General features: G+C 45.8%; 1 protein-coding gene across 1 annotated transcript in view; it reads left to right on the forward strand.

Moving 5' to 3' along the window:
* Positions 1-3,486: 3,486 nt before the first annotated feature.
* The window catches only part of NXNL1 (nucleoredoxin like 1), a 34,212-nt gene continuing 12,927 nt past the window's right edge, over positions 3,487-24,771 (forward strand). The window contains exon 1 of the mRNA XM_040346354.1: positions 3,487-3,638. The gene's annotated coding sequence lies outside the window, so the exon portion shown is untranslated. The remainder of the gene's footprint in view (positions 3,639-24,771) is intronic.

Here is a 24,771-nt window from a genome sequence, read left to right on the forward strand (position 1 = left end):
GCTTATTTTATAATTTGCCCACATGTCTTGTCACTAGACATATTTTTTATTCTTGTAGAGCGACTCCATTTTCTGTCTTGTATTAATTTATGTTGTATAACATTTTTGAGTTGCTGCTGTATTCTCCCCTTTTTTAAGGTATGCGCAATTTTTTCCTTCTTACAAAAAATAATAATATCAAACATACAAATATTCATAACATACACATACACAAAGCCCCCCCCTTTTGCATCAGAGACAATCAGAGTTCTCCTACCACAGTTATCGAAAATTCGCAATCATTTTCGCATTCGCAATAGCGAAAAATCGCAATTTTTTTTTTTTCAATTTGGCAACATAAAAGGATCGCCTCAGCTTAGCTACTCGGCCCAGGGTCTCTAATCATACCAGCAATGCTTTTAGACGTCGATAGGATGTGATCTGTTTTAAAAATCAAATTGAAAAAATGCGAATATTCGGAATTGCGAATATTCACCGCGAAATTCGAAATATAGCGCGATTTCTCGAATATGCTATATTCGAGTCGAATATTCGCAATGCGAATATTCGTGAGCAACACTAGTTGTAAACCCACTTTTTTACTTTTACCTACAGGTAAGCCTATAATAAGGCTTACCTGTAGGTATAAAGAATATCTCCTAAACCTGTACGGTTTAGGAGATATTCCCTCCGCAATGCACCGCTGCTTGCAGCGGCGCATGCGCAGCAGGTTTTCTCGGCTAAAGGGCCGGCAGCCGCCGGCCCTTGCCGGTTTGAAGTGTCCCGCTCGCATGCGCGGGAGTGACGTCATCGCCGCTCCAGCCAATCACAGCGCTGAAGCCGATACCCGGAAGACACGTCAGAGCAAGATGACATCTCGCTCGGCATGGACCAGATAAGTTCTCTTCACCTCGTTTTAAGGTAAGTATTTCATAATGAGCTAATATGCGGTGCATACTAGCTCATTATGGCTTTTCCTTTACTGGTGTAAAAAAAATAAAAAAAATACAGGGTATACAACCGCTTTAATAAAATGAACTTTTGTATATAATTGTATCTGTGTGCTCACCTCAGCAACAGCCTCATATCCTTTAAAATCCAAATTCCCTTATGGGAGGAAACTTCTACCCATTTTTCTTTGACTGGCGTATATATTATGTTTTTTTTTTTTATTCATTAAAGTGTATTTTTTCCATAAAAAAATTGCGTTCGAAAAACTGCTGCACAAAAACCGTGTGACATAAAAAATTGCAACAACCGCCATTTTATTCTCTAGGGTCGCTGCTAAAACAATCAATACAATGTTTGAGGGTTCTAAGTAATTTTCTAGCAAAAATACAAAAAAAAACTAATGTCATAAAAAGTCCTGGTCCTTAAGTGGAGTGAAGGAACTATTGCTGTGTGCCTGGCTGCCTCTGCGCCAATTCTAGAAAATAACTGATTAAAGCGGAGTTCCACCCAAAAGTGGAACTTCCGCCTAATCCACTCCTTGCCCCCTTACATGCCACATTTGGCATGTCATTTTTTGGGGGGGGCTTCAGTAGGAGTGGTACTTCCTGTCCCACTTCCTCCTTCCGCCCAGGGACCGATTAGGCGATACGTCATATCGCCTACAGCGGCCCCTCCCTGTACACGTGACAGGTCCCAGACGATCGTCTGACCAATCACAGTGTGCTGTGCCGCTCGCGCATGGGCAGTGAGTGCCCGGCCGTGAAGCCAAAAGCTGTCACGGCCGGGTGCCCACACTAATGGCCCGTACACACGATCCGAATATCGTACGACGGATCGTACGACTTTTTTCGCTTAATAGTCGCAAGTAAAATAAAATAGGTTATTAAAGTCCCGAAAATTCTCGTACGACCGAAAAAAATAATCGGAAGTGATGTCATGTGTTGTAATGAATTTGTATTGTATTGTCGGACGACAACTGTACTGACTAAACGAAAATCGTACGATCTTACATCGTACAAGGAAAATTTTCGTGCATGTCCGATCGAAAAATATCGGATGAACGGTCGTGATCGGCTCTCGAAAGTAGTGTACACACGATCCGAAAATCGTACGATTCTTCATCGGACGATCGTTTTCGTCCGATATTCGGATCGTGTGTACGGGCCATAAGAATGAAGACACCGGCCGGAGAGGGGGGGAGAGGAGCGGAGCTCCAGCTGGCGCGTTGCTGGACCGTGGAGCAGGTGAGTGTATGTTTATTAAAAGCCAGCAGCTACACTTTTTGGAGCTGCTGACTTTTAACCACTTAAGCCCCGGACCAATATGCTGCTAAATTCCCAAAGGCGTTTTTACAATTCGGCACTGCGTCGCTTTAACAGACAATTGCGTGGTCGTGCGACGTGGCTCCCAAACAAAATTGGCGTCCTTTTTTCCCCACAAATAGAGCTTTCTTTTGGTGGTATTTGATCACCTCTGCGGTTTTTATTTTTTGCGCTATAAACAAAAATAGAGCGACAATTTTGAAAAAAAAAACAATATTTTTTACTTTTTGCTATAATAAATATCCCCCAAAAACATATATAAAATAGTTTTTTCCTCAGTTTAGGCCGATACGTATTCTTCTACCTATTTTTGGTAAAAAAAAATTAAATAAGCGTTTGTTTGCGCAAAATTTATAGCGTTTACAAAATAGGGGATAGTTTTATTATTTATTTATTTTTTTACTACTAATGGCGGCGATCAGCGATTTTTTTCGTGACTGAGACATTATGGCGGACACTTCGGACAATTTTGACACATTTTTGGGACCATTGTCATTTTCACAGGAAAAAATGCATTTAAATTGCATTGTTTATTGTGAAAATGACAGTTGCAGTTTGGGAGTTAACCACAGGGGGCGCTGTAGGAGTTAGGTTTCACCTAGTGTGTGTTTACAACTGTAGGGGGGTGTGGCTGTAGGTGTGACATCATCGATCGTGTCTCCCTATAAAAGGGATCACTCGATCGATACGCCGCCACAGTGAATTACGGGGAAGCCGTGTTTACATACGGCTCTCCCCGTTCTTCAGCTCTGGGGAGCGATCGCGAGGGGGCGGCTAGAAACGCGCCCTCGTCCCGGATCGCTCCCCGCGGGTTTCCGACCGCCGCATGTAGCGGGGGGGGTCCCGATCGGACCCCCAACCCGCGGAAAGGCGGGGACGTACATGTACGCCCATATGCCTGTACGTGCCATTCTGTGGACGTACATATACATGCGGCGGTCGGCAAGAGGTTAATAAACGTAAAAAAAGCCTGGAACTCCCCTTTAAGTTACAGCGGCTCCTAGGGGGGTAGCACTACATGAATGGTTAATAAAAATATTTTTTTCTGTTAAAAAAAAGACGCATAGGACGTTAAACGTAAACCCCCTCCTGTATTGTACATAAACCAATGTAGTCCTTGTCCTCACTCACTATCTGGCGTAACCAGGAAAGGTTATCTATGAGATCAAGGTAACATTTGAGGTCTGCAGATCCTGACATAAGCTGATTACACTCCCAGAATCCTTTGCACCAGATCCGCTCTATTTATAGGGGCCACTTCCTAAATCCTCTGCCGCACTCTCCGATCTTTCTAATGGGAATCTAATAGGAGGCGTATGTTAGGAATATAATAGGAGGCGTATCTTTTCTTTTTTTTATATAAGGTCTCGTGGAACTCCTGAGCAGGTAGGTGATTCTGTAATAAACCCATTACCAATTTAAAAGGCCAGTACACGCTTCAGCAATGTATAAAGGGCAGCAGTAGTGACGGCAATAATCTTTTAGCAGCTCATCCGACTGCCATATCGTAACATGGGAGAGGTTGCTGCATCGTCAGGCCACTGTAGGTGGATGGCTTATGACATACATTTTGTATTTGTACAAACTAGGAAGACGTCATTATGGTGAATTTTGCTATGACAGACAAATACAATGAATGTGGGGAAAATAAACTAAGTAGGAGGCTTTTTACCGTACAATGGTGTTTTTTTTTTTATTAACCCAGTATTTAATTTAGATTTATATGCTGAAATAGATGGGCAATGATTCATATTATTTTGGGATTTAAATTGATATTTTATACACTTTAGTAGCGCGACTATTTTAGTTTACCATTTTGTTTACATGATAATATCGCATGTTTGTGTCGTTGCTTCTTCTCACCGATTTTTTCATATTTCTTCTATACTATTAGCGCGTTATATACACATTTTGAAATACCGTATATACTCAAGTATAAGCCGAGTTTTTCAGCACATTTTTTTGTGCTGAAATTACACCCCCCCCCCCCCCCCCGGCTTATACTCGAGTCACCTTTTTGCACCTAATCTCTTGTGGGTAGATTCAGGTACGGGCGCGCAATTTTAGGATGGTGTAGCCTAGCGTGTTTACACTACGCCGCCTTAAGTAAGAAAGGCAAGTACATGATTCTCAAGGCACTTACCTCCTTACTTAGGGCAGCGTAGTGTAAACGAGGCGGGCGTAAGGGCGCCTAATTCAAATGGGTTGAAGGGGGGCGTATTGTATGGTAATGAGGCTTGACCTCACGTTTTTGCAGTTTTTTGTAACTGCGCATGCGCCGGGCACCTACATTTCCCAGTGTGCATTGCGGCTAAGTACGCCGCACGGGCCTATTGATTTCGACGTGGACGTAAACAACGTAAATCCCGATTCACGGACGACTTATGCAAACGACGTAAAAATTTCGAATTTCGCGGCGGGAACAGCAGCCATACTTGACATTACTATTCCACTAGAGCCTAGCTCTAACTTTACGCTGCCTATCTCTTACGTAAACGGCGTAAAAGTACTGCGTCGGCCTGGCGTACGTTCGTGAATCGGCGTATCCCCTCATTTACATATTCTACGCCGACCGCAATGGAAGCGCCACCTAGCGGCCATCCAAAATATTGCAATCTAAGATAGAACGGCGCAAGCCGTCGTTTCTTAGATATGTTTAAGCGTATCTCTGTTTGAGCATACGCTTAGGCTCCATTCACACCTAGGCGTTTTGTCGCCCGACGCTCGTGCCGCTGGAGGGGCGAATTTACATTGTTGTCTATGGAGATGGTTCACATCTCACGCCGAACGCCGAAACGCTGTACGCCTGCCGCCTGAAAAAAAGTCCCGGACCCTTTTTTTCCAGGCGCCATTGGCGTTCGACCATAGATAACAATGTGTTGTCAAAAAAAAAAGACCCGTTTTGTCGCGGCAAATTGCGGGTTAAATACGCCGCAATTTGGCGCGGCAAAATACGCCGAAATACGCCGCGTTACAGTGTGAATGCGGCCTTAAACATCCGTCGGCGTAGATTCTAAGTTAGGCTGGCTTATCTACTGATAAGCCGGCCTAACTCTTTGTGAATCTACCTATTGGACTTTAGGGAACCAGTCCCGGCCACTCTTCCTCTACAAGTGTGCAAAGTTTGTTGTCCGGGGGACCTATGGCCGGGGAGCACCGATTTTTCAAAGTCGGGCACCCCTTCCATAGACTCCCATGTTAAACGGTAATTTCTCCGGTAACTTTGGGGACCCGGTACCGGCAGAAACACATGTAGCCCCAGTTCTCCTCTACAAGTGTGCAAAGTTTGCTGTCTGAGGGACCTATGGCCGGGAAGCACCGATTTTTCAAAGCCGGGCACCCCTTCTATATACTCCCATGTTAAACGTAAGTCTAGTCATGGTCATAGTGAGGCATGGGCACAGTGAGGCATAGTGAGGCATGGGCATAGTGAGGCATGGGCACAGTGAGGCATAGACATAGTGAGGCATGGGCACAGTGAGGTATGGACACAGTGAAGCACAGTGAGGCATGGGCACAGTGAGGCATGGGCACAGTGAGGCATGGACACAGTGAGGCATGGGCACAGTGAGGTATGGGTACAGTGAGGCATGGGCACAGTAAAGCATGCACATGGACATAGTGAGGCATGCAGATGGACACCCTAGGCTTATACTCGAGTCAATAAGTTTTCCCAGTTTTTTGTGGTAAAATTAGGTGCCTCGGCTTATATTCGGGTCGGCTTATACTCGGTTGTATACGATATATGTATTGCATCAATATTTTATCACATGATCATATTAATGTAAAGTAACTCTGCCTTCCACTGGTGTTTTAATAAAAAAAACACCAAATTACAGGATAAAGGCTTGTGCACATGGGCGTAATAAAATTCTAATATTTACGCAGGATCCTGCTGGCAGAAAAATCCTACATAATAAAGTATGTAATTATCTGTAAATTAATTCAGTGTATAAGCGATTAGACGCATTAACTATCATAAAGCGTTCACATCTCTAAAAAAAAAAAATGTATTTATGTAGCTAAGTTTTTAGTCCCAGTAGGCTTACATTTATGCATGCCTAAATTGTGCGAAACAACTGACCGCTGACGCAGAATTTTCTACTTTGATTTCATGCAGCTGAAAGTATATCGAGCACAAGCCATAATAGACAAAACTGCTTCAAATCTGTAAAAATAAAGGCCCAGATTCTCGTAGATCGGCGTATCTTTGTGCGGGCGTAACGTATCCTATTTACGTTACGCCTCCGCAACTTAGACGGGCAAGTGCAGTATTCTCAAAGCACTTGCTCCGTAAGTTGCAGCGGCGTAGCGTAAATAGGCCGGCGTAAGCCCGCCAAATTCAAATTTGGAAGATGTGGGCGTGTGTTATGTAAATGTTGTGTGACCCCACGTAAATGACGCTTTTTAACCAACGGCGCATGCGGAGTCCGTGGACATATCCCAGTGTGCATTGCTCCAAAGTACGCCGCAAGGACGTATTGGTTTCGACGTGAATGTAAATGACGTCCAGCCCCATTCACGGACGACTTACGTAAAATTGTCAAAATTCGACGTGGGAACGACATCCATACCTAACATTGGTACACCGCATGTACGCCTCATATAGCAGGGGTAACTTTACGCCGGGAAAAGCCTAACGTAAACGTCGTATCTGTACTACGTCGGCCGGGCGTACGTTCATGAATTCGCGTATCTAGCTGATTTACATATTTCTATGCGTTAATCAGCGTACACGCCCCTAGCGGCCAGCGTAAATATGCAGTTAAGATCCGACGGCGTAAGAGACTTACGCCGGTCGGATCTAATACAAATCTATGCGTAACTGATTCTAAGAATCAGGCGCATAGATACGACCGCTCAGACTCAGAGATACGACGGCGTATCTGGAGATACGCCGTCGTATCTTCTTTGAGAATCTGGGCCAAAGTCTACACTGTACGCAACTTTTATACCCAGGTACATGAGCTATTTAAAAAATACAGTAAAACTTTGGATTGCGAGCATAATTCCTTCCAGAAACACGCTTGTAATCCAAAACACTTGTATATCAATGCGAATTTCCCCAAAAGAAATATGAAACTCAAATGATTCCTTACACAACCATTTATTCATAGGTCTTTCCGTTTTCCGTTTCGGTACGTCGCTTTGCCTGTGTGGGCCGCCCATCAGCAGTACATTGCAGGCAGGCGGTCCACAAGTGGTTAAAGTCACACCAAGGGAAATATATCGTTAACATGTTCATGTATTCTGCCCTATGAATTGCAGTTGCTCTTGTCATTGCTAAAAGCTCAAAGGAGATCAATATATTGGCGCTATACTCACATACTCACAAAGGGGCATGTGCAGTACAGACATTATCATGATCAAATATGTACATCATTTGAACGTACGCCCCTCACATCCAGACTAGTTCCTGTGCATGTGCACCAGGCTTTTTTCACCAGTCCCCACAAACGATTCTAAATAATAAAAGGTTTGTATAGAATCTGGGCTGGGGGGGCCATCGCCCCACTGAGCCACTCTGATGCCTTGTAAAAAGGGCACACCACTTCCGCCGCAGATATGCGTAAAGGCTGCTGGTGAAGAAGAGTAAAAAGTCCCCGCTGGTGTCCTATCGAGTGCGGGATAAGGATGAAGACAGAGCGCATGCCGCCCCCTCAAAGCATTAATCGTGTACGAGCAGAGCCTGGCTCTGTGCCCCACCGGAGGCCCTCTTACCCCAGCCAGCCCCTGCACTGCCCAGCTGCCCACTGCCCCAGTTAGGGAACCTAGAGTCAGTGCAGCAGGTGCTGTCCAGACCAAACCGCCAGGTGAGCAGAGAGAACCTAGAGCTGAGGTTTAGCCTGAGATGGGGGTCAGGATGAGGAAGAGAAGAGGGGGAAGGGGGCAGAGTCGCTGCACCATGGGCCTCGGGGTGGTCCTTGCTCCCTGGGCCAAAGGTTACCAGTCAGGGTCACTGGCTTTGGACATGTGCAAATGGATGCTTTTAAGTGCCCAGTGTGTATTAGGGTGCCCATGTGTCCCGGATTGCCCGGGACTGTCCCTTAATTGACATGTCTGTCCTGGGTCCCGGGCACCTTCATTCCGGGACAATACAGTGTCCCAGAAAGAAATAGAGGACACAGCCACCCCCTACTAACTAGTAACTACATTTACGGAACTAGTTGCTAGGGCCAGCGCTGCCTGGCATCTTGCAACCAGTGACAATTTTTCTCTCAGACAGTAAGACGGGGAGCGAGGCCTACGCCTAGTGCAGCACTGCTGTCCCCACCCACCTCGGCACCTCTTCCTCCGGCACCCAGCCACAAGCAGCAAGGACTGGTGTGATCTTGACTCTCCAGATAGTGACGCCACTCGTTTCCTTCTACGCACGTGGCTCATGCAGAGGGAGTGACAGCAGCACTGGATCTGGTTGCAGGCTATGTGTGGCAAACGGCACTGCATCTGGTGGCAGGCTATGGGTGACAAATGGCACTGCATCTGGTGGCAGGCGGCACTGCATCTGGTGGTAAGTGGCACATTCACCTGACAAAGAACCCGCCGCCTAATTCCCCATCAACCCCGAGACTATATTTCCCCAAGCCCCCCCCCCCCCCTCATCTTTATTTTGGCTCAACTTATGATATTGCACACAGACTTAGTGCATTCTGAAAACTCCCCTGGTTAGGCAACATTCCATAAAGCTGCTGATCTTGTGGCCATCAAAGTCTCTCTCATCTCCTTATAACAAAGTTTAGCGGGGAGTACAGAACACGACACCACCATGACCTATACATGGGAAAAGCGTAGGAACAGCCACATCTCGCTGTGTTAATAATTAACTAGAGTTTTACTTTTTTTCCAAGACTTCGGTAATGAGATCCCTCTGGAGCTGCCATTGTAGTCTTTACAGTATGGTTTATTTTCAAGGAAGGATGGTATGTGACCTCCAGGTGGTAGATTTCTTCACTAACTCTTCAAAAGTAGATAGGAACTTATATTTTATTTAATAAACCAATGCTACTCAATGCTAAAATGTTAGAATGGACTGAAGTTAGCTCTTAGGCCCCATACACACGAGAGGATCGATCCGCTGGAATTGATCCGCGGACCGGCTCCAGCGGATAGATCCCCTGGTGTGTACGATCCAGCAGGTCTGTTTCCGCGGATTTTTGTCCCCGGGGATGGATTTCCAGTGGATCAAAATTTCTTGACATGCTAAGAAATCGATCCGCTGGAATCCATTCCAACGGATTGATCCGCTGGTCTGTACAGACTCACCGGATCAATCTGTCCGAATCCATCCCCCGCATGCGTCGTAATGATTTGACGCATGCGTGGAATTCCTTATATGACAGCGTCGCGCACGTCGCCGTGTAACGTCACCGCGGACGGAATTCCGCAGGGATTTTGATCTCATGGTTAGTACAACCATGAGATCAAAATCCGCCAGAGGATTTATCCGCGGAAACGGTCCCCCGGACCGTTTCCGCGGATAAATCCTCTCGTGTGTACCCGGCCTTAAAGTGGAACTCCATCAGGGGTCAAGTCCTGGGGAAAAAAGTGTGGGAACTCCCACCCAACATCCACTCCCCCACCAAAAAAAAAAAAAAATGATACGCTCATATGCATAATTAATAAACCGCATGTTTTTTTTCTTTTTGGATCCACTGTACCTTAGTAATCCTTTATGTTACTGGCCGCTTCCTGTATATGGATTCATCGGGTAGTGTGCGGGTATTCCGTCACTTCCTCGATGCCGCAATGTCTCCTGGGAGCTTTTGTCATTGTTCCCAGGAGATATTGCGGAGGTCTGCCGCGAGTTATCGCGGGATTTAGAAAGAACTTTAAGCAAGACAGTGACTCGAACTGGGCATCGCCGCTTAGTTAAGGATTGGCTCGGGCGGCTCGGCTGCTCTAGTCTTGCAAAGGGAACTGCGTTCAGGGGCGGACTGGCCCAGGTGGAAAAGTGGACATTGCCCCCCGGGCCGCTCACATTATATTTAAAACGGCCGCGGTCCGCAGCGCTGTATTTTTTTTTTTTTTTTTTTCAAATCTCGGCAGTGGCGGCCGCCGATTGGCTGGCTGCGGCCGGCCCGCGCTGCATTGTGGGAGTTGTAGGAACTGAAGCCAGGTCACGTGGTCCGCAGCGCTGTTTTTTTTTTCAAAACTCGGCAGCGGCGGCCGCGCTGCATTGTGGGAGTTGTAGGAACTGAAGCCAGCCAGGTCATGTGGCACGTCAGGGGAGGGTCAGGGCGAGCGCCGTACATCTCTATGAGTGACTCGTGGGCTGGCTGCAGGGACCGAGTCAGAGAGACTGCACACAGCACAGCAGCACTGAACCAAAAGTAAAGTAAAGTAAGGTGCCGTCACTGCCGTGTGATGTCTGAGTGAGTCTGACTGTGAATGCAATAATGATGACATGCCAGCCAGTCTTTAGCACTGCCCTTCAGATCTCCATAGAAGCCATCCACCGTATCCAGCCCACCCCCCCCCCCCTGCCGCCAGCAGACTCAGCCAGTATCCCCCCCCCAGCACTGAGGGGGGGGGGTGTTTCTACTGAGGGGGGGTTGTACTAAGGGGGGTTTGCACTGGGGGTGTTTCTACTGAGGGGGGGGGGGGTTGTACTAAGGGGGGGTTTGCACTGGGGGTGATTTCACTAAGGGGGGTTTGCACTGAGGGGGGGGGTTGTACTAAGGGGGTGTTTTCACTGAGGGGGGGGGGTTTCACTAAAGGGGGGTGTCTGAACTGAAGGGGGTCTGTGTAACATGAAGGGGGTCCAAAGCTGTGGGGGCTGTGTAGTGTAAAGGGGTCCAGAGGTGCAGGGTGCTGTGTAATGTAAAAGGGTCCAGAGGTGCAGGGGGCTATGTGATGTAAAGGGGTCCAGTGATGCAGGGTGCTGTGTAATGTAAAGGGATCCAGAGGTGCTGTGTAATGTAAAGGGATCCAGAGGTGCTGTGTAATGTAAAGGGGTCCAGAGGTGCTGTGTAATGTAAAGGGGTCCAGAGGTGCAGGGTGCTGTGTAATGTAAAGGGGCCCAGAGGTGCAGGGTGCTGTGTAGTGTAAAAGGGTCCAGAGGTGCAAGGGGCTATGTGATGTAAAGGGGTCCAGTGATGCAGGGTGCTGTGTAATTTAAAGGGATCCAGAGGTGCTGTGTAATGTAAAGGGATCCAGAGGTGCTGTGTAATGTAAAGGGGTCCAGAGGTGCTGTGTAATGTAAAGGGGTCCAGAGGTGCAGGGTGCTGTGTAATGTAAAGGGGCCCAGAGGTGCAGGGTGCTGTGTAGTGTAAAAGGGTCCAGAGGTGCAAGGGGCTATGTGATGTAAAGGGGTCCAGTGATGCAGGGGGTTGTGTAATGTAAAGGGGTCTAGTGATGCAGGGTGCTGTGTAATATAAAGGGGTGCAGAGGGCTGTGTAGTGTAAAAGGGTCCAGAGGTGCAGGGGGCTATGTGATGTAAAGGGGTCCAGTGGTGCAGGGGGCTGTGTGATGTAAAGGGGCCCAGAGGTGCAGAGTGCTGTGTAATGTAAAGGGGTGCAGGGTGCTGTGTAATGTAAAGGGGTCCAGAGGTGCAGGGTGCTGTGTAATGTAAAGGGGTCCAGAGGTGCAGGGGGCTGTGTAATGTAAAGGGGACCAGAGGTGCAGGGTGCTGTGTAATGTAAAAGGGTCCAGAGGTGCAGGGGGCTATGTGATGTAAAGGGGTCCAGTGGTACAGGGTACTGTGTAATATAAAGGGGTCCAGAGGTGCAGGGTGCTGTGTAATGTAAAGGGGACCAGAGGTGCAGGGTGCTGTGTAATGTAAAAGGGTCCAGAGGTGCAGGGGGCTATGTGATGTAAAAGGGTGCAATGGTACAGGGTACTGTGTAATTATAGGGGTCCAGAGGTGCAGGGTGCTGTGTAATGTAAAGGGGTCCAGAGGTGCAGGGTGCTGTGTAATGTAAAGGGGTCCAGAGGTGCAGGGGGCTATGTGATGTAAAGGGGTCCAGAGGTGCAGGGGGCCACTTGACTGGACTTGCCCCCCAGGCCTAAGGCTGCCAGCCCTCCCCTGACTGCGTTCCTGCTGTGAAAAAAGTGCAGGAACTCCGTTCCCACGCGTTCCCGCAGGACTTGAGCCCTGAACTCCATCCATCCCTACTACCATGACTTTGTTGCAATCTTCTGCATTTCTAACTCACTTTTTCTGTGGCTCCATACTATGGATGTACCTGAGCTGCATTAGACATTCAATGGAGTGTTATTGGGGTCTACCATTGGAGGCTCCAGTTGGAATTTTTAGATCTGCACACATATTTTAGGGCCAATTTAGACAGTAGCTAATTACCCTACTAGCATGTCTTTGTGCAGAACCCTCCTGGGTGTAAATAAGGTTGTTAGGTAAATTTATTTTGGCTCCACCGTAATCAGTGGAGCAGGGGTTGATTGGTTTGGGCTGCCCAGGTTTTCACAGGCTGCTACTCTGCTACGTCCCCCTGTATTCTGGAGATTTCCAGAACATAGTGGGAGGGAAGAGGCTGAAGTCTGAATATTTATGGGGCTTCCACCAATCCCAGAGGTGCTCCCAGAAGGTGGGACAATCAACACAGGGCTCTGTAAAGAGTAAATGATCCCTTTGTTTCTTATGCCTGCAAAGCAGGGATAAGTAAAAAAAGAGATCGATAGTAAAAAGCAGCACATAATACACACATTACACATTGTTAGGCACACATATAACCCCTTGATCACCCTAGATGGTAACCACTTCAGCTAGTGTCATTAGTACAGTGATAGTGAATATTATTAGCACTGATCACTGTATTACTGTCACTGGTGATGTTAGTGGCAATTAGTCAGTTCCCACCCAGCATAAGTTAGTGTGAGATTGTCCGTCGCACTATTGCAATCCCATTATAAGTCACTCATCACTGCCATTAGTAGTATACATCTTTTATTTTTTATTAACCTCTTGACCACTGGGCACTTAAACCCCCTTCCTGACCAGACCAATTTTCAGCTTTCGGTGCTCTCACAATTTGAATGACAATTACTCAGTCATACAACATTGTACCCATTTGAATTTTTTGTCCTTTTTTTCACACAAATAGAGCTTTCTTTTGGTGGTATTTGATCACCTCTGGGTTTTTTATTTTTTGCGCTATAAAAGAAAAACGACTGAAAATTCTGTAAAAAAAAAAAAAAAATTGTTTCTGTCATATTAGCAGGTTATTTCTCACACACAGCATATGCATACCACAAATTACACCCCAAAACACATTCTGCTATTCCTCCCGAGTATGGCGATACCCCATGTGTGCGACTTTTACACAGCGTGGCCACATACAGAGGCACAACATGCAGGGAGCGCCATCAGGCGTTCTGGAGCACCCAGACCAATTCTGACATTTCTCTCCTACATGTAAAAATCATCATTTATTTGCTGAAAATTACAAAGAACCCCAAAACAATATATATACTTCTTTAGCAAAGACCCTAGAGAATACAATGGCGGCCGTTACAACTTTTTATCTCGCATGGTATTTTCGCAGAAATTTTTTGAACGCGTGTTTTTAAAAAAAAAACTGTTTTGTGCTTAAAAAAAAAAAAACAGTAAAGTTAGCCCAATTTTTTTTCATAATGTGAAAGATGAAGTTACGCCGAGTAAATATATACCTAACATGTCACACTTCAAAATTGCGCACACTCATGGAATGGCGCCAAACTTTGCTACTTAAAAATCCCCATAGGCGACGCTTTAATTACTTTTATTGGTTACATGTTTTTAGTTACAGAGGAGGTCTAGGGCCAAAATGATTGCTCTCGCTCTAACGTTCGCAGAGATACCTCGCATGTGTAGCTTGAACACCGTTTTCATATGTGGGCGGGACTTACGTATGCGTTCGCTTCTGCATGCGAGCACACGGGGACAGGGGCGCTTTAAAAAAATAAATACAAATTATTGTTCATTTTACTTTATTTACTTGCTTTTGACAGTTTTTTCCCCAAAAATACATTTTTTTATCACTTTTATTCCTATTATAAGGAATGTAAACATCCCTTGTAATAGGAATATAGCATGACAGGTCCTCTTTACAGTGAGATACGGGGTCAATAAGACCCCACATCTCACATCTAGGCTGGGAAGACTGCAGAGTATCGCGCAGGGTATTGGGGTATTGCAGAGTATCGCGCAGGGTATTGGGGTATTGCAGAGTATCGCACAGGGTATTGGGGTATTGCAGAGTATCGCGCAGGGTATTGCAGAGTATTGGGGTATTGCAGATTATCGCACAGGGTATTGCAGAGTATTGGGGTATTGCAGAGTATCGCGCAGGGTATTGCAGAGTATTGCGCAGGGTATTGCAGAGTATTGGGGTATTGCAGAGTATTGCGCAGGGTATTGGGGTATTGCAGAGTATTGCGCAGAGTATTGGGGTATTGCAGAGTATTGTGCAGGGTATTGCAGAGTATTGGGGTATTGCAGAGTATTGGGGTATTGCAGAGTATCGCGCAGAGTATTGGGGTATTGCAGAGTATTGCGCAGGGTATTGCAGAGTATTGGGGTATTGCGCAGGGTATTGCAGAGTATTGGGGTATTGCAGAGTATTGCGCAGGGTATTGCAGAATATTGGGGTATTGCAGAGTATTGCGCAGGGTATTGCAGATTATAGGGGTATTGCAGAGTATTGCGCAGGGTATTGCAGAATATTGGGGTATTGCGCAGGGTATTGCAGATTATAGGGGTATTGCAGAGTATTGCGCAGGGTATTGCAGATTATAGGGGTATTGCAGAGTATTGCGCAGGGTATTGCAGATTATAGGGGTATTGCAGAGTATTGCGCAGGGTATTGCAGATTATAGGGGTATTGCAGAGTATAGGGGTATTGCAGAGTATTGCGCAGAGTATTGCAGATTATTGGGGTATTGCAGAGTATTGCAGATTATAGGGGTATTGCAGAGTATTGCGCAGGGTATTGCAGATTATAGGGGTATTGCAGATTATAGGGGCATTGCAGAGTATTGCACAGGGATAGCTGAGCTGGGATGGATGGATGGATGGCTGGATCTGTGACTGCAATAGTCACAGATCCAGCCACAGCGCTGCTGCTGACACCCGCTCCCCCCCTCCCCTCCTCTCCTCTCCTCTCACACTGTACCGAACGGTACAGAGTGGAGAGGGAGGAACCGGCGTCATCAAATGACGCCGGTTTGTTTACAAGTGATCGCTCCGTCATTTGACGGAGCGATCACGTGGTAAACGGCCGCGATCAGCGGCAATTTACCGTGATCCGTGATGCGCCGGGTCTTCTAGACCCGGCGAGCACGGACACTTCCGCGAGCGCGCCCCAGGGGACGCGCAAACGCGGAAGTGCACGAGGACGTCCCAGGGACGTCCTGTCACAGTAACTCGACCGCGCTGTAGCAGTATTTTTGCTATAGCGTGGTCGGCAAAAGGTTAAATAAATAAAAATTCCAGTCTATATACCATAGTTTGTAGACGCTATAACTTTCATGTAAACCAATCAATATATACTCATTGGGCCGGATTCAGAAAGAATCGTGTATCTTTCTGCGGGCGTAGCGCATCTCATATGCGCTATGCCGCCGTAACTAAGTCAGGCAAGTACCGTATTCAGAAATAATTTGCGTCCTTAGTTACGGCGGCGTATCGTATATGGGCCGGCGTAAGCCCGCGTAATTCAAAGTAGGTTGGCAGTGGGCGTGTTTTATTAAAATGAACCGTGACCCCATGCAAATGAGGGGCTGAACGAACGGCGCATGTGCGCGCATGCTCACAGTCACGTCGCAAATACTCCCCAAGATACGTCGGCTCAATGCTTAGTCGACGTGAATGGAACTTACGCCCAGCCCCATTCACGTCCGACTTTCGCAAACGACGTAAGATACGATGCTGTTCCGACGCTTCCGATGTCCATACCTTAACATGACTTACCCCTGCTTTATGAGGGGTAAAGTTACGCCGGACCGACGCCTTACGTAAACGGCGTAGCTAAATCCGACGGGCGCAAGTACGTTTCTGAATCGGCGTATCTACCTAATTTGCATATTCGACGCGGAAATATACGGAAGCGCCCCTAGCGGCCAGCGTAAATATGCACCCAAGATACGACGGCGTAAGAGACTTACGTCAGTCGTATCTTGGAGAAAAACAAACGTAAATGGCTTTCTAAATAGGCGTAAAGATGCGACGGCGCACATTTTAAATTACGGCGGCGTATCTGGAGATACGCCGCCGTAAATCGTTTCTGAATCCGGCCCATTGAGTTTTTTTTTTACCATAGACACGTAGCAGAATACCGTGTTTCCCTGAAAATAAGACTGGTCTTATATTAGTTCTGGCTACAAAAAACACACTAGGGCTTATTTTCAGGGGATGTCTTATTTATTTATGGTATGTACAAAAAAGTTTCTCCCCCTGTCAGCTCTGGAGTCAGCATTGTGGAATTCTGTAATCCCAAAAATAAACCTTTGTTTAAAGACCTTATAAAATGATGTAATCCGTTCTGTAAAAAGATAATATCATGTGCAGTATGTCTCCTTGTGTAACATTATTGTGGAAAATACCTTACTTACAGTGCCGCTTGCCGCTCACGTGAGCCGCTGGAGCTCTTCTTCCCTACTCCAAATACTGCAGAGGGAGGGGCCAAGATCCCCAATGACGTCAGCCCCACTCTGAGTACTGCAGTGGGTAGGGGCTTAATAAAGTTTTATTGAAAAAAAAAACAGCTGACATCAGCCGGGAGGAAAGGAGAAGAGCTCCGGCGGGTCACGTGAGCGCCCAGCAGTGCTGTAAATAAGGTACTTTCCACAATAAAGTTACAAAAGGGAGACACACTGCACATTATATAATCTTTTTACAGAACGGATTACATGTTTTACAAGGACTTTAACTAGGGCTTATTTTTGGGGTAGGGCTTATATTGCAGCCATCCCAGAAACTCACGCTAGGTCTTATTTTTGGGGTAGGGCTTATTTTCGGAGAAACAGGGTACCTGTTGGCAAAAAATGTATGAAGAAATGTATTTATTTTTATTTAAAAACATTTTTTTATTGGATATGTTTTATAGCAAAATGGAAAATATATTTTTTTCAAACTTTGCTGTTTTTTTTGTTCCCATATAAGGAATGCTTGGGTTCTCTGGGGATAGAAGGAATTAATGTTTATTTTATTTTCCCCTTTTTTCTTTTCTTTTTGGGCTCAGTTTGATAATTAAAGCGGATCTCCACTCTAAAGTGGAGTCCCGCTGATCGGCACCCTCCCCCCTCCGGTGTCACATTTGACACCTTTCAGGGGGGAGGGGGGTGCAGATACCTGTCTACAGACAGGTATCTGCACCCACTTCCGGCCCTACGATGCGGGAAAAAGACGGGTTTTTCCCTTGCTTCCCGTCCGTCCCCCGTTGTATGCTGAGAACACTCGGCTCCCAGCACACAGCGGGAGCCAATCGGCGGGCGCAGCGCGACTCGCGCATGCGCCGTAGGGAACCGGGCAGTGAAGCCGGAGCGCTTCACTTCCTGGTTCCCTCACCGTGGATGGAGGGGGGAGCAGCAGGGTGACGAGCGATCGGCTCGTCATCTGCTGCGATCGGCGCTGGACTCCAGGACAGGTAAGTGTCCTTATATTAAAAGTCAGCAGCTGCAGTATTTGTAGCTGCTGGCTTTTAATATATTTTTTTAGTGGCACATCCGCTTTAAGTGGACAAATGGGATGGTTTTGATTTAAGTTATGATATAATATATATATATATATATATATATATATATATATTAGGGCTGCGGAAATTAACGATTAATTGTTCGATTAATCGTTAATTTCTTTGATCGACTACAATTATTTTGATCGACGAACCGCGGAGTGAGCTCCGCGGTCTTGCCGATAGGAAAGGCCGCGGCTTCGGCCTAGCTCCGGAGCCATCTTGGTCCACCCGGCGGCAACCAAGTAGCGGCGCGCTGACGTCATCATCACCCGCCCGCCCTGCTTGTATTATGTTCCCGCGCACACGTGTCCATCAGCCTCTCTGCCGACGGGTCTGCCTGATGTAGGTAAGAGATGACAACAAACCATTCTTTATATTAAAGCATGGGGGCATATGTGTTTATGTAAAGCATGGGGGCAGATGTGTATAAGCATGGGGGCAGATGTGTATAAGCATGGGGGCAGATGTGTATAAGCATGGGGGCAGATGTGTATAAGCATGGGGGCAGATGTGTATAAGCATGGGGGCAGATGTGTGTATAAAAGCACGGGGGCAGATGTGTGTGTATAAAAGCATGGGGGCAGATGTGTGTATATAAAAGCATGGGGGCAGATGTGTGTATATAAAAGCATGGGGGCAGATGCTGTAATATACACATCTGCCCCCATACTGCAAGAATATACACATCTGCCCCCATACTGCAAGAATATACACATCTGCCCCCATACTGCAAGAATATACACATCTGCCCCCATACTGCAAGAATATACACATCTGCCCCCATACTGTAAGAATATACACATCTGCCCCCATACTGTAATGTACACATGGGGGCAGATGTGTATATTCTTGCAGTATGGGAGGCAGATGTGTATATTACAGCATGGGGGGCAGATGTGTATATTACAGCATGGGGGGCAGATGTGTATATTACAGCATGGGGGGCAGATGTGTATATTCTTACAGTATGGGGGGGATATATGGATATTACAGTATGGGGGGGGGGGGGGGGGAGATGTGGATATTACGGTTTGGGGGCAGATGTGGATATTACGGTATGGGGGGGGAAGTCATTGATTGTGGAAACCAACTAGTGTCGAGTGATTGTGAATAGTGTATACCACATTTACCACTGACTAATGCAGAGTTGCAATGCAAGGAGATCAGCTAAAAGTAGTTGTATCTGTATGTGCGTTAATTAATCGAAATTAGTCGATTAATCGATTAAAAAAAAAAACGATTAATCAAACACAAAAATTTTAATCAGTAGCAGCCCTAATATATATATATATATATATATATATATATATATATATATATATATATATATATATATATATATATATATATATATATATATATATATATATAATTAATTAATTAATATATTTTCTCCTTTTTCTATTTTGAATTAACAGCTGTTATATTGGATTTGAACACATATTAATATATTTTAGGTTCAATGTGTATGATGTCTCGTTGTGTTTTGTTTATTAAGAAATTTAATAAAAAGATAAGAAAAACCAGCAAAAGAAAGCTCTATTTGATATAAAAAAAATTATATAAATCTCCTTTGGGTACAGTGTTGCATGACCGAGCAATTACCAGTTAAAGTGGTTGTACACCCGACCACACAACTTGCACCTATAGGTAAGCCTAGATTAAAGCGGGAGTTCACCCGAAAAAAAATATTTAACATTAGATTGAGGCTCATTTTGTCAAGGGGAATCGGGTGTTTTTTTTTTAAATCGAAGCAGTACTTACCGTTTTAGAGAGCGATCTTCTCCGCCGCTTCCGGGTATGGTCTTTGGGACTGGGCGTTCCTATTTGATTGACAGGCTTCCGACAGGCTTCCAACGGTCGCATACATCGCGTCACGAGTAGCCAAAAGAAGCCGAACGTCGGTGCGCAGGCGCCGTATAGAGCCGCACCGACGTTCGGCTTCTTTTGGCTACTCGTGACGCGATGTATGCGACCGTCGGAAGCCTGTCAATCAAATAGGAACGCCCAGTCCCGAAGACCATACCCGGAAGCGGCGGAGAAGATCTATCTCTAAAATGGTAAGTACTGCTTCGATTTTAATAAAACTACCCGATTCCCCTTGACAATAGAGCCTCAATCTAATGTTAAAAATTAAGGGCCAGATTCTCAGAGCAAGTACGCCGGCGTATCTACTGTTACACCGGCGTACTTTCAAATTTGCCGCGTCGTATCTTTAGTTTGAATCCTCAAACCAAGATACGACGGCTTCTGGCTTCGATCCGACAGGCATACGGCTTCGTATGCCTTCGGATCGTAGGTGCAATACTTCGGCGCCCGCTGGGTGGAATTTGCGTCGTTTTCCACGTTGGGTATGCTAATTAGCTTTTTCTGTCGATCCACGAAGGTACGCGCGGCCGTCGCATTCTCTTACGTCGTCGCTAGTCGGCTTTCCCCGGCGTATAGTTAAAGCTGCTATTTTGTGGCGTATAGATAGACTTGCCATGTTAAAGTATGGCCGTCGTTCCCGCGTCGAATTTTGAATTTTTTTTTTTTGCGTAAGTCGTCCGTGAATAGGAAAGGACGTAACTCACGTCTAAGTTCAAAAAATGACGTTGGTGCGACGTCATTTCGCGCAAAGCGCGGCGGGAATTTCGAAACGGAGCATGCGCATTTCAATCGGCGTGGGGACGCGCTTCATTTAAATGAATCACGCCCCCTACCCGCCCAATTTGAAATACGCGCCGAGAAATACACTACGCCGCCGTAACTTATGGCGCAAAATCTTCCTGGATTCGACTTAGAGCCAGGTAAGATACGGCAGCGTAGCCTATCTCTGATACGCTGCGCCAGGGCAATTCTCTGTGAATCTGGCCCTAAGTTTTTGGGTGAACCTCCACTTTAAGGCTTACCTGTAGGTGCAGGAAATATCTCCTTAACCTACATGGTTAAGCAGATATTTGATGAAAACAATGCACCGATGTTTACGGCGCATGCGCACCATAGACAACAGCGCAGGCGCACTGAGCGTGCCGTTTTTGTGAATGGGATAATGGGACGTTAATGCCTTATTCCCGCGCATGTGCTGGGATCTGTCCGTCCCGCACGCATGTGCGGGAGTGACATCATCGCCGCTCCGGCCAGTCACAGCGCCGGAGCAGCAATACAAGGAAGACGCTCCGAGGGGACATGGCGGTGGCGGCGGAGGGCAACGAGGAGCGCTTCGGAGGCTTCGATCTCAGGTAAGTTCCACATAATGAGCTAGTATGCTATACATACTAGCTCATTATGCCTTTCTCTTGCAGGGTTTCTTTTTAAGGATTTTTTTTTTCGGTTTACTTCCTCTTTAAAGTAGCGCAGTGCTAAATAGCACAAAATGGCCTGGTCATAAAAACCTTCCAGAGCTGAAGTGCCAGTTGTGTATGGATTATTTTTGGAGAGTAATAATATTGTTTAGCGTTACTTTAAATCTCATGGTCAAGTTTTAATACAGTTCAGTTTTACTTTTTGAAGAACACTAAGCGGTAACACATTTGGTCTTTTCTAATTTGGTTCGACTGCACAAGTAGCATTTCATTAATTCATTTTAGGTAATTAACAAAGTTTTGTCTTGTACAATTTACAGGAACTTCAATGTCTCCATTTAGCAATAAAACTCAGAAGCACAGACAATTAGGATATAATGAATATTTTTAGGCGATTAAAAAAGAATTGAAATAATTAACAATGCCGAAAGCAGATTGAAGGTTGGCTAAGATTGAAAACAAACTAATGAAGTCATTACAGGAATTAGACCTGAGCAGTTTCGCAGCAGTAACCCACGCACATGTGCAGTTTAGTGGAATAATGAAGAATTGACAGGCTTGCCTATTTAATTACTCTGCATAATCTTATGTACTGCATGCAGATATACGCTATCCACTCTCAAATTTTGCTGCACTGTATTTATTACTAGCACTTTTTTGTAAAATATAAAAGATGTTGCTACACCGAGTAAATAGATACCTAACAAAACATGCGTTAAAATTGTGCACGATCATGAATGGCGCCAAACTACGGTACTTACAAATTTCCATAGGTGACACTTACTAAGCCTTTCACTATAAGGCTCCATGCACACTAAAGCTGATAAACTGCAGTTTCTAGGCGTTTTGGCTTTTTTTTTTAAAGCCCATAAACTGAATGCACACCTGGGCGTTTTTTAGTGTTAATGAGCTTTGGAGTTTATTGGCTTTTTTCTGAACGCCCGAAATTTGCGTTCAAAGTGCAGTTTTTTAGCAAAAAAAAAAGCTCAAAAACGCAGAAAAACGCTCCAAAAATCTTAAACTCTCAAAAACGCCGGTGCCAGTGTTTTTTTGCGTTTTTTAATCCATTGAAAAAAAAAAGCTACACTAAAAAACGCTGATTAAAGCTATTGCAAAAACGCTAAAAAACGTTGAAAGGCTCCCTGCAAAGCTACTGGCTTTTTTTTATAGCTTTTATCAGCTTCAGTGTGCATGGAGCCTAAAGTGCACAGTGATATCTCACATGTGTGGTGCAAACATAATTTACATATGCCTGCGCAACCTACGTATGCATTCGCCTTTGCACGGCGGGATCAGCCATCTGCCTGTGTAAACAAGGCAAACGGCGGATCTGTCAAAAGGGAAAGCGAGATCTGTGATTCAGCTAACCAAAATCAAGGATCTCTCTTTTCCTTCAGTGTGACGCTGCCACACACAGTTAGTAAGAACCTCCCTAGGGGACATTTAACACTTTGATTGCCCCTGGTGCTAACCCCTTCCCTGCCAATGCCAATGCTATTTATACAGTGATTAGTGCATTTTTATAGCACTGATCACTGTATTGGTGTCACTGGTTCCCAAAAAGTGTCACTTAGGCCCGGTACACACGAGCAAACATGTACGATGAAAGCGGTCCGTCGGACCGTTTTCACCGTACATGCCTGCCAGAGGGCTTCTGTACGATAGTTGTACTAACCATCGTACAGAAGTCCGCGCGTAAACACTACGCGGGGCGTGTCCGCGTCGTCGCCGCGACGATGACGCGGCGACGTGGGCGGGCCTGCCATTTAAAGTCATTCGACGCATGCGAGGGACGGCGGGCGTTCGGACATGTACGGTAGGTCTGTACTGACGACCGTACATGTCCGAGCGGGCAGGATTCCAGCGGACGGTTTTAAAACACGTCCAGGAATATTTGCCCGCTGGGAAAAGGCCCGGCGGGCAAATGTTTGCTGGAATTCGGCCCGCTCGCGCCTACACACGACCGAACATGTATGCTGAAACTGGCCCGCGGACCAGTTTCAGCATACATGTTTGGTCGTGTGTACGGGGCCTAAGTGTCAGATTTGTCCGCTACAATGTCGTAATCCTGTTAAAAACTGCAGATTGCCGCCATTACTAGTAAAAACAATAAAAAAATAAAAAGTCCCTAAATTTATCCCCTATTTTGTAGACGCTATAACTTAGTGCTGTTGCAGCGTGCAAACCAATCAATATATGCTTATTGGGATTTTTTAACCAAAAATATGTAGAAGAATATATATTGGCCTAAATTAATGAAGAAATTCTATTTTACATTTTTTTTTTATTGGGAATGTTTTATAGCAGAACGTAAAAAAATATTGTTTATAGCGCAAAAAATAAAAAGCGCAGAGGCGATCAAATATAAAGCGCAGAGGCGAGCAAAATAAAGCTCTATTTGTGGGAAAAAAGTCCAGTGTGTTTGGAACAGCCTATTCAAGTTAATAGGCTGTCAAAACACACCACATGGAAATACATGGGAATCGCAAAGGGATTACATGGGTTAGAACCAGTGGCGGCTGGTGCTTAAAATGTTTTGGGGGGCGCAAACAAACTGAAAAAAAAAAAAACATCAATTGCAGCCACTGTACCAAACGCAGCCACTGTGCCCATCAAACAAAGCCACTGCACTCATTAAACACAGCCACTGTGCCCATTAAATGCTCCCACTGTGCCCCAAATGTTGCCACTGTGCCCCATGTCCTGCCACTGTGCCCCAAGTGCTGCCACTGTGCCCCAAGTGCTGCCACTGTGCCCCATGTGCTGCCACTGTGCCCTAAGTGCTACCACTGTGCCCCAAGTGTTGCCACTGTGCCCCATGTGCTGCCACCGTGCCCCAAGTATTGCCACCGTGCCCCAAGTATTGCCACTGTGCCCCATGTGCTGCCACTGTGCCCCATGAAAAAAAAATTAAAGCCTTGGCCTATAGAGATTTTTAGGTACCGTTAGAACCAATGCGTTCCAGTGCAATTCCTGTGTGAACTGGCCCGAAAATCCCATATAAACATATTTCACAAAAGTCTCTGTATTTAAAATGCAATTTAATCCAGAAAATAAACTTATTTACACAAATCTAACATATTTGCTTGCATAGCAGCTATCAATGCTCTGAGCCAGTCAGGCTTCCATTACTTTGCTCTGTGCTTTCGGTGATGATCACATCAATACTGTTGATCTGCTTTTTTATTCTCCAATCACAGGTTGGAAAGGACTGGATAATATTACTTTACTGAAATGCAGTCTACACAAGGATCCAGGACCTGTGCTGTCTGACAAAGCACTGAGGTCTCAAAACTGAACAGAATTACAAATCATTTGTCTGTGAAAACTGTCCATATTCATGTATTATAAATTATGGCCCGGCGCAGCGCACAGAGGCGAGCACTTGATTCACAAAGCACTCGCTCCCACTCGCTGTTAAAGATACGCTGGGCTTCCTCGGCGTAAGCCAGCATAGGTGGAAGTGGGCGTGAGCCATGCTAATGAGGCGTGACCCCATGTAAATGATGGACTGAGCGTCATAAAGAAACGAATAACGTACGGCACATGCGCCGTCCCGTGGCC

The sequence above is a fragment of the Rana temporaria genome, chromosome 3, assembly GCF_905171775.1.
Source record: "Rana temporaria chromosome 3, aRanTem1.1, whole genome shotgun sequence".
NCBI lineage: Eukaryota > Metazoa > Chordata > Amphibia > Anura > Ranidae > Rana > Rana temporaria.